The sequence below is a fragment of the Schistocerca gregaria genome, chromosome 5 (genome assembly GCF_023897955.1).
Source record: "Schistocerca gregaria isolate iqSchGreg1 chromosome 5, iqSchGreg1.2, whole genome shotgun sequence".
Lineage (NCBI taxonomy): Eukaryota > Metazoa > Arthropoda > Insecta > Orthoptera > Acrididae > Schistocerca > Schistocerca gregaria.
This window is the reverse complement of record NC_064924.1, coordinates 200,418,184-200,431,705: the sequence shown is the minus strand read 5'-3', so window position 1 is coordinate 200,431,705 and position 13,522 is coordinate 200,418,184. Positions and strand designations below refer to the sequence as shown.

General features: G+C 40.8%; 1 non-coding gene across 1 annotated transcript; it reads left to right on the top strand.

The window, feature by feature from the left end:
* The first annotated feature begins 12,636 nt into the window (after positions 1–12,636).
* On the top strand, positions 12,637–12,711 carry Trnas-cga (transfer RNA serine (anticodon CGA)). The gene has a single exon. It is a non-coding gene; the product is annotated as a tRNA-Ser (tRNA).
* The last annotated feature ends 811 nt before the right edge of the window (positions 12,712–13,522 follow it).

Here is a 13,522-nt window from a genome sequence, read left to right as displayed (position 1 = left end):
TGTGGATGAGGGTGTATGGCTGCTCGTCACGGCACAGTCTCATGCACTTTAGTGAAAATACGAGTAAATGTTTTTGAATTTGCTACTGTATAGGCAGAAAATCGTCTACCGCATTCTCAACAAGCAGCAGAAGAGTTTCCATCGCAAACATTCTACACAAATGCGATTTAGGCATACTCAGCACTTCTACACATATGCGCCATGCTTAAACATTATAGTGGAATTGGCCAGAATATCACAAGCACGATTTAAAATTTCAATTATTTTACTACAAGCACAAAAGTCACAAATTAAACATGCAAAATGAAGACTTATCTCAGTAACTAAGTATACGCTAGGAGCCAATAAAAATTAAATTCATGTTATACGCTATGTTTTCATCGAATTAGTAAGCAGCTCCTCATCCTAAAATATTTATTATTGCTCCTGAAATACTCTACTCTGTCTCCCGTCAGTCCAAAATAAACCAAGACTGAATTAGTGAAAAATAGAGACGCATTTAATGCTTGAGGTGTTCAACATACTATCCAACCACCCGCATACAACGTACAGAGTGTTCTTATACACGTGTGAAAGAAAAGTCCTTCTCAGAGCGATGTTCCTTCATCTGAATATCTGCACTTTGTCTTTTTGTGGTAGGTTTGTATTGATAACACCAAGTGTCGTCAGCCATAGCTATTTTTTTAAATGACAGTCAGCGTTTTGCATTTCAGTCACGTTGCAGCAGTTGCCAGCCGTTGATCATTTTGTTCAGGTCTGAAGGTGAAAGGGAAAAACTATGGACACACTTCTTGAGAACATTCTGGAGAACGACTGGAACACTTTATTTACAAATGTTTGCTCCATTGCTATTTGTGATGCAATAACGAGCATGACCACGTGTCCAGTGGGGAGAGTGTTGTACATGGAGTATGTTACACATGGTGTTTTCTGGTCGATGTTTCAATCTCGTCACTCATTTTAGAGTCAGAATGAAAGGTTGCGCGCTAAAACTGCCATAAGCAAGCCCCATCACTTTCTCGTTGTGAGACATGAGTATGTTTTGTGCAGCGCATATTAAAAATATCTGGAGCACATTGTCAATTCTTTAGTTACATAATTTTATAACGAGTAAAGTTCTGTATCTTTTTAGAACTAGCTGCGTGATGGGTGCACAATGAAGCCATACTTCGTCGGTCGTGCACTATCTTGTATCCTCAAACGAAGTGAGACCTTCCACCTTGAACACGTGACATTTGGAAATATTTTTTAATGTCTGAACTATTTTCACTGTCTTCAAAGTGACAGTTTGTTAGTAGCCAGTAAGTTCTGTTTCAAGAGTTTTTAGGTTATGACTAGTTATGGTAATAGGCAACTTCTTCTTAATTAGTTTTAACTTACAGATAATTGGTAGGTAAATGAGTAGTAATGTAACACATAGACTATGAATCACATCAGCGACATTTCCTCTGCTGGAACACTTTAATGTTTGTATAGAATAGTTGTTCGTTGGTACATGACCGTGCAAAAACCGTACTTTTTCAGAGTAATCTCTGTAATTCCTGAGATAAACTGCGGCACATATACAATTCATGGGATACCTCTTAACAACGTGTTGGACATCGTTTTTCCCGGTGTCGTCTATAACTCGACGTGGCATGGATTCAACAAGTTGTTGGAAGCCCCCTGCAGAAGTATTTGGCCACAGTACCTTTATAGGCATCCATAATTGTAGAAATGTCGCCAGTGCAGAAGTTTGTGCACAAACAGATCTCTCGATTATGTCTCATAAGTGTTAGATAGGATTCATGTCGGCGATCTACATGCCCAAACCTTTCTCTAGAAGTGTGCAGAATGTTCTTCAAATAAGTAGTGAAAGGTTTTGGCCTGGTGACAATTCCATCGTTGTTTGATAATATGAAGTCCATGAATGGCTGAAAATTGTCTCCGGTAACCGAACATAAAGATTTCCAGTCAACGATCGGTTCAGCTGGACGAAATGACCCAGTCCATTCCTTGTAAACGCACCCAACATCATCATGGGGCCACCACCAATTTTCTCAATGCCTTCTTGACAAAATGGGTCCCTAGCTTCGTGGGGTCTGCGCCACATTCGAAGCCTAGCATCTGCCCTTACCAACCGAAATCGGGACTCATCTGACCAGCCCACGGTTTTCCAGTCACCTAATGTCCAATCCATACAGACACGAGACCAGGAAAGGTGCTGCAGGTGATGTCGTGCTGTTAACAAAGGCATTTGTTTCAGTCGTCTGGTGCCACAGAACGCCATATTTCACCTATATGTCCTAATGTATACGTTCCTCATACTTCCCACATTTATTTCTGCGGTTATTTTAAGCACTGCTGCTTGTGTGTTAGCACTGACAACTCTACGTAAACACCGCTGCTCTAGGTCGTTAAGTGAAGGCCATCAACCATTGCGTTGCCCGTGGTGAGAGTTAATGCCTGAAACTTGGTATTCTCAGCACGCTCTTCAAACAGTGGATCTCAGAATACTGAATTACCTAACGACTTGTGAAATGGAATGTCCCATGCCTCTAGGGCCAAATACTATTCAGCGTTCAAAGTCTGTTAATTCCCGTCGCGAGGTCATAATCACGTCGAGAACATTTTCACATGAATCACTTGAGTACAAATGACAGCTCCGCCAATGACTTCCTTTTATACCTTGTCTAAGCGATACTACCGCCATCTGTATATGTGCATATCACTGTCCCGTCACCTCAGTCTAAAGTGAATGGTATAATTTCAAAATGAAAGTAGGAAATACATGAAAATTCTTTTGCAAGGTTGTCAGAAAATTGCTCCAAGGTACAAGGCTCTCCTCTACTTTGCTTGCTCTGAGCTGACAGGTCGAATGCACAACTCATGTTTACATTTGTGAGTTCAAGCCACCACCGTAGTTATTGCACTGACGTCGTTTATGGGCCAGGAATGAAATCGGTGTCAGAACTTTCTGGTCGGATGTGTAGAGTTACATGCGTCATCTAATATACACGATGAGGCAGCTAAGACAGGCCACTCAGAACATATTCAGAATGTATAAACAGTCCGTGGCGCGGCTTTCACTGTTTCGTTTCGAAAAACAGGGATATTTTTTCCCGATACGCAAGTAATTTTTAACAATTATAGCTGCCGAACAATGACATCGACTTTCTTTCTACGTAATGAAACTGTACACTGCTTTTTTCCCTTTTCCTTTTTGGTATAGGAAGCGGCCTTTGAAGATGAAATGTGTGGAACTTGATCAGATAGTGACAATATAACAGTGAAGCACACCACCGTTCTTCGGTCATCAGAAAAGCTGCACAAACATTTGCCCTACTATACGAAATGTAAAAAAACACTTAAGTAATAGACTGTTCTTGTGTTTGTTATCTTGTTTGTTATGTCAAGCACTCAAAACGTTCACATTGAGCATTGACATTCAATAAAACGATTCATCACAAACAGTATTGCACGCTCAATTCCATCTATACTTACCGTATCCCGGACACGTGTTAGACAGTACATGACAGTCTTCACATTAGTAATACATGGACTGCGTTACGTGTAATGCAATGTCGGTCAATAACTGCAGCATCATACTCTATCTGATCAAAAATATTCGGACACCGTTTAGTGGACATTAATACAGGCTATGTCCATCATTCGCCTTTACGACTGCTGGAAATATGCTGGGAAAACTTTAAATGAGATACTGACTGTCTGTGGACCCATAGCAGCCCATGTCCAAACCAGAGAAGGGAGTGATGTTGGCTGCCGGGATCTGCAAAGTCGACCTTGTAAATCATCTCAAAGATGTTATCCTGGGTTCAGTTCACGACTGTAGGCAGGCCAGGAATGTTACTGTCCACAAAACCATTGCCCTACAGATTCTGGTTTATGAACGGGTACATTGACATCGTATCCGATCTGAATTTGTACGGCACGCAGTACACATGTTGTAAAATGTGTTCATATCCTTCTAAATTTAGCGTTGTCTTAAACGCAATAAGTTGACCACATTATTACGACGAAAATTTCTCCCAATCCGAGACACCACCTTTGTACTTCACTACTGACACTACACATGATGGTAGGTAACGTTTCCAGGTATTCACCCTACTCAAACCATTCCTTCGTGATTTATCACTTCATGTCCCTCATTTCCATTCATCGTGCTATTCCGTCGCTCTCTGTTGGTTGTGAGGAGCTGCCCGATGGTTGTACCACTTTCTTTCTAACTCCTTAAGGGCAGTCATTCTGATAGCTGGACATATGGTAGCATTTAACAAGTCAGGAGTGGTTGATTCCGCTGATTTCATGTGATTTTTTACAATCCACCGCCTCAATGCTGTTGGTCAATATAAGAGACCTGCCAGGTCTTGGTTTTACTGTGGTTGTTCCTTCGCATTTAGGCTTGAGAATCACATCACTGACAATCGACTTGGGCTTGTTTGTACGGATTAAAATGCCCTGATGGTTTTGTCACTTACGTGGAAACCAATGACTGACCCACGTTCGAAGTCACTGAGCTATCTTGACCATTCCATTCTGCTGTTACTTTACTACTGGAAACACAATACTCCTCGCTTATTTCTATACTGACTGTCCACCAACCGTAATATCTAGTAGCCAATTCCGCATACGACATGCATGTGTCCGAATACTGTTGTTCAGGCAGTGTATGTGTTAGGAACCGTAGAAACTTGTGGCCATTTTATATCACATCAATAAAACTAGGAACAATGCTGCGTTTCTTACAAAGCACTCACTAAACGTTGACAAACCAAGATTGTTGTTGATTTACTTTTCTCAGCCAGCGAGGATTATCAGCTGACCAGTAATATATATTACGAATATTGCTTTGTCGATGATTAGTAATCGATGGTTCAACGGCAAACAAATCTGTGGATAGAAACGCTGCATCATTTTGCCATTTTCGTAGGCACCACTCAGGAAACATGTAAGGAAAGAAGATCCTCTGTAATTAACTGTGAAACTGCTTCTCAGTTAACATCACAAATTCGATTCGTTCTATTTCCTCAGGGAAGGTTGCCTACTTAATTTCGTTCTCTTTCTTTATTTGGTCTATGTGGAAGTGTGCCTAAATCTTTCGTTACCAGAGTCAAGTGTTCTTCATTACTACATTTTTATCAAGTTTATTGTGGAGGGAGATGCGTTGCCCTGAGTACCTTCTTGTGAGTGAACAGGTTGAAAACTTCGAGTCATAAACTGCATCAATTTAGACTGTATGGTTATTCACTGGCCGTTAGACTCACGCATTATTCAGTTTTGAATAGTTGCTTGCTACTGTATTGAATCGAGTCCTACATCATCTGCTTAAAGCCTAGCAGCTAAATTCGCAACAAATTATTGATATAATATGTGATCCTGCAGAAAAAATTATTTGGTATCAGGAAATTTTTCGAATTTAATACAAATAAAAAGTAAGTAAATCTGGTAATGGTTGTATCCATCCAGACAAATGAGGTTAAGTTACACAAATGGTTTAGGGTTTAAAGAACTGATAATTTATTTAGCTGGTTTAACACCCAAATAATGATGGCGCAACAAAATACTCGTATAAAGCACAAAATAAATTTGCAATAAAACAGGAAATGCAGTAAAGATTGTTTATGTGCATCAAAAAGTGTGACAGATTCCCTAAAATTCCCTAAGCAACAGTAACGTTTGAAATACGTTCTGTTCTACTAAACTGTTCACAAAATAATCAATAGTCCACAGATATTTAAAGTCTAGTATGGTGCCTAACGTGTCTAAACTTCTGTAATCATGAGTGCATTCTAGCAGACTAACCCAGAAGGATCCTCGAATGCAGCCAATGCTGCATATCGTCATACATCCGAAAATAGCTGAAGTGCTGCCTGTCTGACAGATTCTAAGTTGAACTCAAATCCAATTTTCTTTTACGTTCAACCAAATATTCACTTGCTGCCCAAATGTTTAGTTACAAAACTCCAAAACACACAGGATATCTGCTCACAACAGAACGAACAAGAGTGTCTGTTCAGATACCGCATTGTCTAAGCCTGTCAAAATTACAAGAATCAACACAGTGTACAGAATAGACCACAGTTTAAAATATAAACAATTTATAGAAATAAGAAAGCACTATCAATACATAAATGACAATAAAAGTAGTTTGCTAAATAGAAGTGTCTTTATGTACTCTGTTCCATAGTGAAGTTAGATTTTACATACAAGGTAATACTTTCAAGTGACTTGCGACTTTATTAGAGGCTGAAGTAACATTTAATTAATTAATAAAGAAATAGTTTTATAAACAATACATTTAATACAGGGTGAAATAGGGAAAATTTTAGGCAATGTCAGGCTGCATTTACTTCATATGTAAGTGTGGATTACTCGATGTTCTTTCGCGTTTACATAATTAAAAATAAATAACACATGCTATGTTTCAGTATATGAAATTGATACTGAAGTGTCACCTTCAATAATGGTAGCTGATGACATGACCTGTCATTCCACACCTTGACTGTAAAGATCGCTCAAAGTGTCCGACAGCTATTAATTTGTAAAGGTTTGTGTAATATTGTTCATATACAGTCCATATTTAACTTCTATAATTTTTACTGAAAACTGTTAATAAATCGGCCATCAGCCCATCTCAGTACCTTGTTTATGCTGATAATATTAGATTTGCAACACAGCTGTACTGTTAACTACAAGACAATTTCAAAGCATTCTGTATTCCTCATTACTCGCCGTATTGTAGAATCAGCCATCTTAGGTGCCATCTGCAACATCCATACCACGCCACCAAGGCTATCGGCTTGCCCCTTCTCCAAGGCCTGGGGAAATCCGCTCCTTATAGTGACAACGCGGAGCGCTTTCTCATGTCGAAGAGGCCGTGCCTACACTTACTGTTTCGTTGAACAGTCGTCGCTGACAGCTCTCCAGCGTGTACGGTAACTTACAGTCTGGGAAAAAACAGTCAAACTACTTACGTCATTTTACCGCCAGAAGGAGTGCTACACTGCAAGAATCTTACACACAGAAATGTCATACCAGTTACTTTTGGTTTAAAAGCAACAGCATCCATTACTTGTAATAATACTTAGCACTGTAATTTGAAAGATATTTCATTATCTGAATTATACCTTTCTCCTGTAAATGATACTATAAAGTACTGTGTACCTCACAAAAATACACTGGTTTCTGTGTAGCTGGGCTCACAATATTTACATGTATGATTGTTATTGTGGAAGACATTATTAGGTTTTATTGAATTAATTCTCATTAAAATAATTAGTAGGATTAACGTTTTGATGCGTGCCACAAAGCTGTGAGTAGATACCGCTGGTATTTATCTGCTGCACAGTGAAAATGCAATTAGTTTCATTCTAATGACTGGAGTTTGTAACTAATTCCTTAAATACAGCAATACCACCTTTTTTATTTTGTAAATATGCTCAAATGGGTAACAATTTTGTCAAATAATTAATAGAGCAATCAGCCACCATGAAAGTTATGACAGAAGGCTCAGGTGATATGCAAGGCCGAAGTTTAACAACAGTGGTTCTAATACAAAGACTGAGAGAATTTCTTTCTTGTACCTTTAATTAAGAACATAGACAATAATTGACTGGACGTAATTCTTCTTTCCTCCTTACTTACATCTTCGAGAATACGCGCACTTTCTTTAAAGCATTTATTTATGGAATAAACAGGCTTTCAAGTTGTTCTGAACATCGATGCTATATTTATAGATGGCAGCTGGCTCAGCGTCTGATAGTGAGAATATGTAACGAACGTCTCATTGAGCCACAGGATTCCATAACAAAGTTGTACACTGGCTGTTCGAATGAAAACATAAAATAAAGCATGTAACCAAAGTGTCGGTTATTTACAGCACTAGTGTGCATTTTTCTCTGACGACTATTGGTGCCAGCAAAGCCTGTAAGTTGTGTAAGGTTAGCAAACTACTTTTGATTTGATACAGGTCGCTTGTTAACTTGCTAAGACTAAAGGACAACATTTTTAAAAAAAAATCAGTCTTATGACGTCCTAACACCCTGTCTCTTCTTTCCGTATATTTTTTCCTCGCCGATTCTCCGGAGAATATCCTCATTTCTTACCTTATCATCCATTTAATTTTCAACATTATTCTGTAACCTCACATTTCAAATGCTTCTATTTTCTTCTTGTCTAATTTTCCCAAGGTCCATGTTTCACTAGAATACAATGCTGTGCTCCATACATACATTCTGAGAAATCTCTTCCTCAAATTAAGGCATATGCTTGATACTAGAAGACTTCTCTTGGCCAGGAATGCCCTTTTTTCACTTGTAATCTGCTTTTCATATACTCATTACTCCGATGGTCATGGGTTCTTTTGCTACCTAGGCAGCAGAATTCCATAACTTCATGTACTTCGTAATCAACACTCTTGATATTAAGTTTCTCGCTGTCCTCGTATCAGCTAGTTCTCATTACTTTCGTCTTTCTTCGATTCATTCATATTCTGTACTCAGCAGAATGTTCATTCCATTCAGCACGTCCTGCAATTCTTCTTCTCTTTCACTGAGTGTTGCAATTCGTCAGCGAATGTTATTGCCGGTATTCTTTCATCATGAATTTTTATTTCTACTCTTGAACCTTTCTTTTATTTCCCTCTTTGCGTCTTCTATGTATCGATTGGACAGTAGAGGAGAAGACTACAGCTCTGTCTTACCCCCTTCGTTCTCCGTCTCCTACTCTTACTGTTTCCACTTGGTTCCTGTAGATATTTTGTACTACCCGCCTTTTACTATAGGTTACCTCTATTTTTCTCAGATTTCGAACATCTTGCACCATTTTACATTTTCAAAACGCTTTTTCCTGGTCGACAAATCATATAAACGTGTCTTGATTTCTCTTCAGTCTTGCTTCCATTATCAACTGCAGTGTTAGAATTGCCTCTCTGGTACCTGTACCTTTTCCAAAGCCAAAGTGATCGTCATCCAACAGATCTTCAGTTTTCTTCTCCATCCTCCGGATATTATTCTTGTCAAAGCCTTGGATGCATGAGCTGTTAAGCTGATTGCGCGATAATTCTGGAACTTGTCGGCTCTTGCAATCTACAGAATTTTGTGGATGATGTTTTCCCGGAAGTCAGATGGTGTATCGTCAACCGCATACATTCTATGTGATTAGTCGCTATGACACCACTTTCACAAATGATTTTAGAAAGTCTGGTTAAATGTTATCAATCCCTCCTAGCTTAATCGACCTTAAAGGGCGACAATTATGGAATTGTATGAAATAAAATCGTCATAACTTCTGAACGGTTTGTGTTAGAACGTTCAACGTGCTCGGTTGCCCGTGGGGCTGGATGGAAATTAGTATGCGCAAGCGCACGCGCCTTGTTGTTGTCGTCCACTTTCATTTGAGTGGCTGCGTCAATAAGCAAAATCGGTGGGTGAGTGTGTGGTGTGCAATGTCCAGTCAGAGAATTATCGGTGCGACACTCCTTGATGGTAGAGTGACTAACGAATGGTACGTAAAGGTTTTGGAAAATGATTTCATCCCCATTATCCTAAGTGACCCTGAGTTCGACAAGATGTGGTTCATGCAAGACAGAGCTCGACCCCATCGAAACCTTCCAAAGCTCTTTCAGATTCTGACTCTAATACTGGATCACTATCTCTTCTAATATATCGACTCCTGTTTCCTCTATCATGTCATCAGACAAATCGTCCGCCTCATAGATGCCTTCAGTGCACTCTTTCCACCTATCTCTCCTTTGCATTTGACAGTGGTATTCCCAATGCACTCTAAATGTTACCAACCTTGCTTTTAATTTCACTGAACGTTTTTATTATTGTCTGCTGAGTCGGTTGTTCCAACAATGATTTCTTTTTGCTGCAACGTTTCACCTTAGCTTTCCTGCACTTCCGATTTATTTCACTCCTATGTGACTTGTGTGTCTGAATTCCGGAATTTCCCTTAACATTTTTGTATTTTCTTTCTTCATCGATGAACTTGAGTATGTATTATGATACCCAAGGTCTCTTCGCATTTACCTTCTTTGTACCTATGTTTTTCTTTCCAACTTCCATGATTGCTCTTTTTAGAAATGTCCATTCCTCTTCAGCTGGCCTGCCTACGAGCTATTCCCTAATGCACCGTGTATAGACTTATAGTTGTGGTGTATCTCCTCACACTTTAGACTTCTGTGTCCCACTTTTTGCTCACTGAGTTTTCTGACTAGTCTCTTAAACTTCAGCCTACTCTTCATGACTACGAAATTGTGATCTGAGTCTATATCTGACCCCGGGTACGTCTTATAATCTAGTATTTGATTTCGGAATCTCTGCTTCACTATGACGTAATTTAACTGAAATCTTCCTGTATTTTCAGGGTTTTTCAAAGTATATGTCCTTCTCACGTGATTCATGAGCGGAGATTCGCTATTACCAGCCGAAATTTATTGCAGGACTCGATTAGTCTTTCTCATTCCTAGTACCAAGCCCATACACTCTCGTAACGCCTTTTTCTACTCCTTCCCTTTCAATCGGATTCAGTTACTCCGTGACTGTTAGATTTTCATGTCCCATTACGTACTGTATTACCCGTTCAATATATTGTCATATACTTTGTCTATCTTTCATCTTCGGCTCTCGACGTCCGTATGTATACTTTAATTATTGTTATCGGTGTTGGTTTGCGTCGATACCGCTGAGAACATCCCTAACACTGAACTTTCACAGTCACTCAACTTCGACACCTTACCGTACATCACGGCATCATCAGCCGACAAGCGCAGATTGCTGTCCACCCTGTCAGCGGAATCATTTATGTATATAGAGAAAAACAGAGGTCCTAACAGACTTCCTTGGGGCACTCCTGACGATATGCTTGTCCCTGATGAATTCTCGCCATCGAGGACACCATACTGCGTTCTATTATTAAAGAAGTGTTCGAACCACTCATACATCTATGAACTTATTCGATATTCTCGTACCTTCGTTAACAGCTTGCAGTGGGGAATCGTGTCAAATGCTTTCCCTAAATTTAGATATGTGGAATCTGCCTGTTGGCCTTCACCCATAGTTCCCGGTATATAATGTGAGAAAAGGGCAAACTGAGATTCACACGAGCACATAAGGTTCTCAGTCTCAAGAAAGTTTCTTATATTCTAGCCGGGAATATGTTCAAGGATTTTCCAACAATCAGAAGTTATGGATGTTGGTCTGTAATTTTGCGGGTCCGTTCTTTTACCTTCCTATTATACTAGAGTCACCTGCGCTTTATCCAGTCGCTTGGCACTTTGCGTTGGGCGAGACATTCGCAATAAATGCAATCCAATGACGTAGAACACTCTTTTTAAAATGTAAATGAGGTTCCATACGGACCTGGTGATTTATTTGCTTTCAAATCTGTCAGTTGTTTCTCTACGCCAGGGATGCTTATTACTGGAGCCTGTCCTATGGTCCATAGACACTATGTTCATATGATTCTCCTGTGTGAACTATTTCTTGAACGTGAAATTTAAAACTTCAGCTTTAGTTTTATTATCTTCAATTGGCACACCATGCCGGGGAACAACTGACTGAATGGAAGCTTGGTGATTTTATGTCCGACCAGAATTTTGTCGGGTTCTCGGGTATGATTCGCGCATGGATCTTTTCGCAGGCGCTAGTGTCTCTGCTAACATTCGCTAGTCGTCATTTGTGCGTTCCCTTTCGATCCGAGAGTGCAACTGCCCCTGCTTCCTCAGGATCCTCCAAATTTCGTTATTAAACCATGGCTGATGTTTTCCATCCTTCATCCACTCTCCAGACTACGATTTACAGTCTGCTTGAACTTTGCCCTTAATTCCTCTACATCGATCTTACTGGAACTGTGATGCCAGTTCATTGTCTAAGTGAGATGATAATAATTGCTTAACCACTCTATCTAGCAGAAAACACCTCTATCTAGCAGAAACACACTCCTAGCCTTCGAGACCGGTTTATCAACCTCAGTAATCACAGTTGCTAGAATGACATCATAATCGCTAATCCCCGTTTCTATACTGACATTGTCGATAAGGTCCGGCCTATTTGTAGCTACAAGATCAAAGACATTTCCATTGCGTGTGGGCTGTCGAGCTAGCTGCTCAAGACCTGTTCTCAGGAAACGTGTAGAAACGTATTTCTCACGAGTATTGTCCGTACCCCCTGCAACGAATCCGTAGACATCCCAGTCTATGAAACTTCCTGGCAGATTAAACCTGTGTGCCCGACCGAGACTCGAACTCGGGTTCGCAGAAGAGCTTCTGTAAAGTTTGGAAGGTAGGAGACGGATACTGGCAGAAGTAAAGCTGTGAGTACCGGACGTGAGTCGTGCTTCGGTAGCTCAGTTGGTAGAGCACTTGCCCGCGAAAGGCAAAGGTCCCGAGTTCGAGTCTCGGTCGGGCACACAGGTTTAATCTGCGAGGAAGTTTCATATCAGCGCACACTCCGCTGCAGAGTGAAAATCTCATTCTGGAAACATCCCCCAGGCTGTGGCTAAGCCATGTCTCCGCAATATCCTTTCTTTCAGGAGTGCTAGTTCTGCAAGGTTCGCAGAAGAGCTTCTGTAAAGTTTGGAAGGTAGGAGACGGATACTGGCAGAAGTAAAGCTGTGAGTACCGGGCGAGAGTCGTGCTTCGGTAGCTCAGTTGGTAGAGCACTTGCCCTCGAAAGGCCAAGGTCCCGAGTTCGAGTCTCGGTCGGGCACACAGGTTTAATCTGCCAGGAAGTTTCATATCAGCGCACACTCCGCTGCAGAGTGAAATTCTCATTCTGGATCGCAGTCTATACTTGGCAGGTTTAAGTATTGGTGATGTATTATGGTTTTGGGTACGTTACTCACAAAACATGGTGAGTAATTACGTCCATGTGGAAAATAGCGTTTCAGTCTGTTTGTTAGTGAAATATTTTTTTTTTTTAAATTTGAGGTTCGTTGGGCGGCTACTCCCAGCTCATATGCCCAAAATTATTACCTCTGAACGGAGGGAGACGGGGGAGGACGGATTGTGAACAGTTGTTACAGATTCAGTTAAACTAGCGCCATTTTTTCCTCCAGGTTTTAACAGTGCTCGGTTTGAATAAGTGCAAATATTCAATGACGCTAAGCATTTGAGTTAAACCTCCGTCAGTGGAAGCAGACAGAAAGTGACACAAACTTGTACTGTAGTCAACAGCAGTCGCAAGTGGTTCGGACTGTGCGTCTAGTGGAGAAACAGCGACGCTGCCCAGAAGATTGGGCGCTGGCAAGTTTCCCTTACACAGAGCGAGCAGAAGGGACGTATGGAAATGCAGTGTGAAGCGAAGGCAGCGTTGCGGCCAAGGCGAAACGGGGCACCTCTGTGGCGCACGGTCCTAATTTCGACGTGCTGACTTGCGGCTGCACCGCGCCGACTGCAGAACGCTTCTCTTGACACACCGTGGCGAAATCTCTACGAGCGGAGATGCAAGCACTAGCGCTGCAAGATGTAACTTCCGCTCAACACTGTAAGTGTACTACCACGTCGCACGCCAAGGATTTT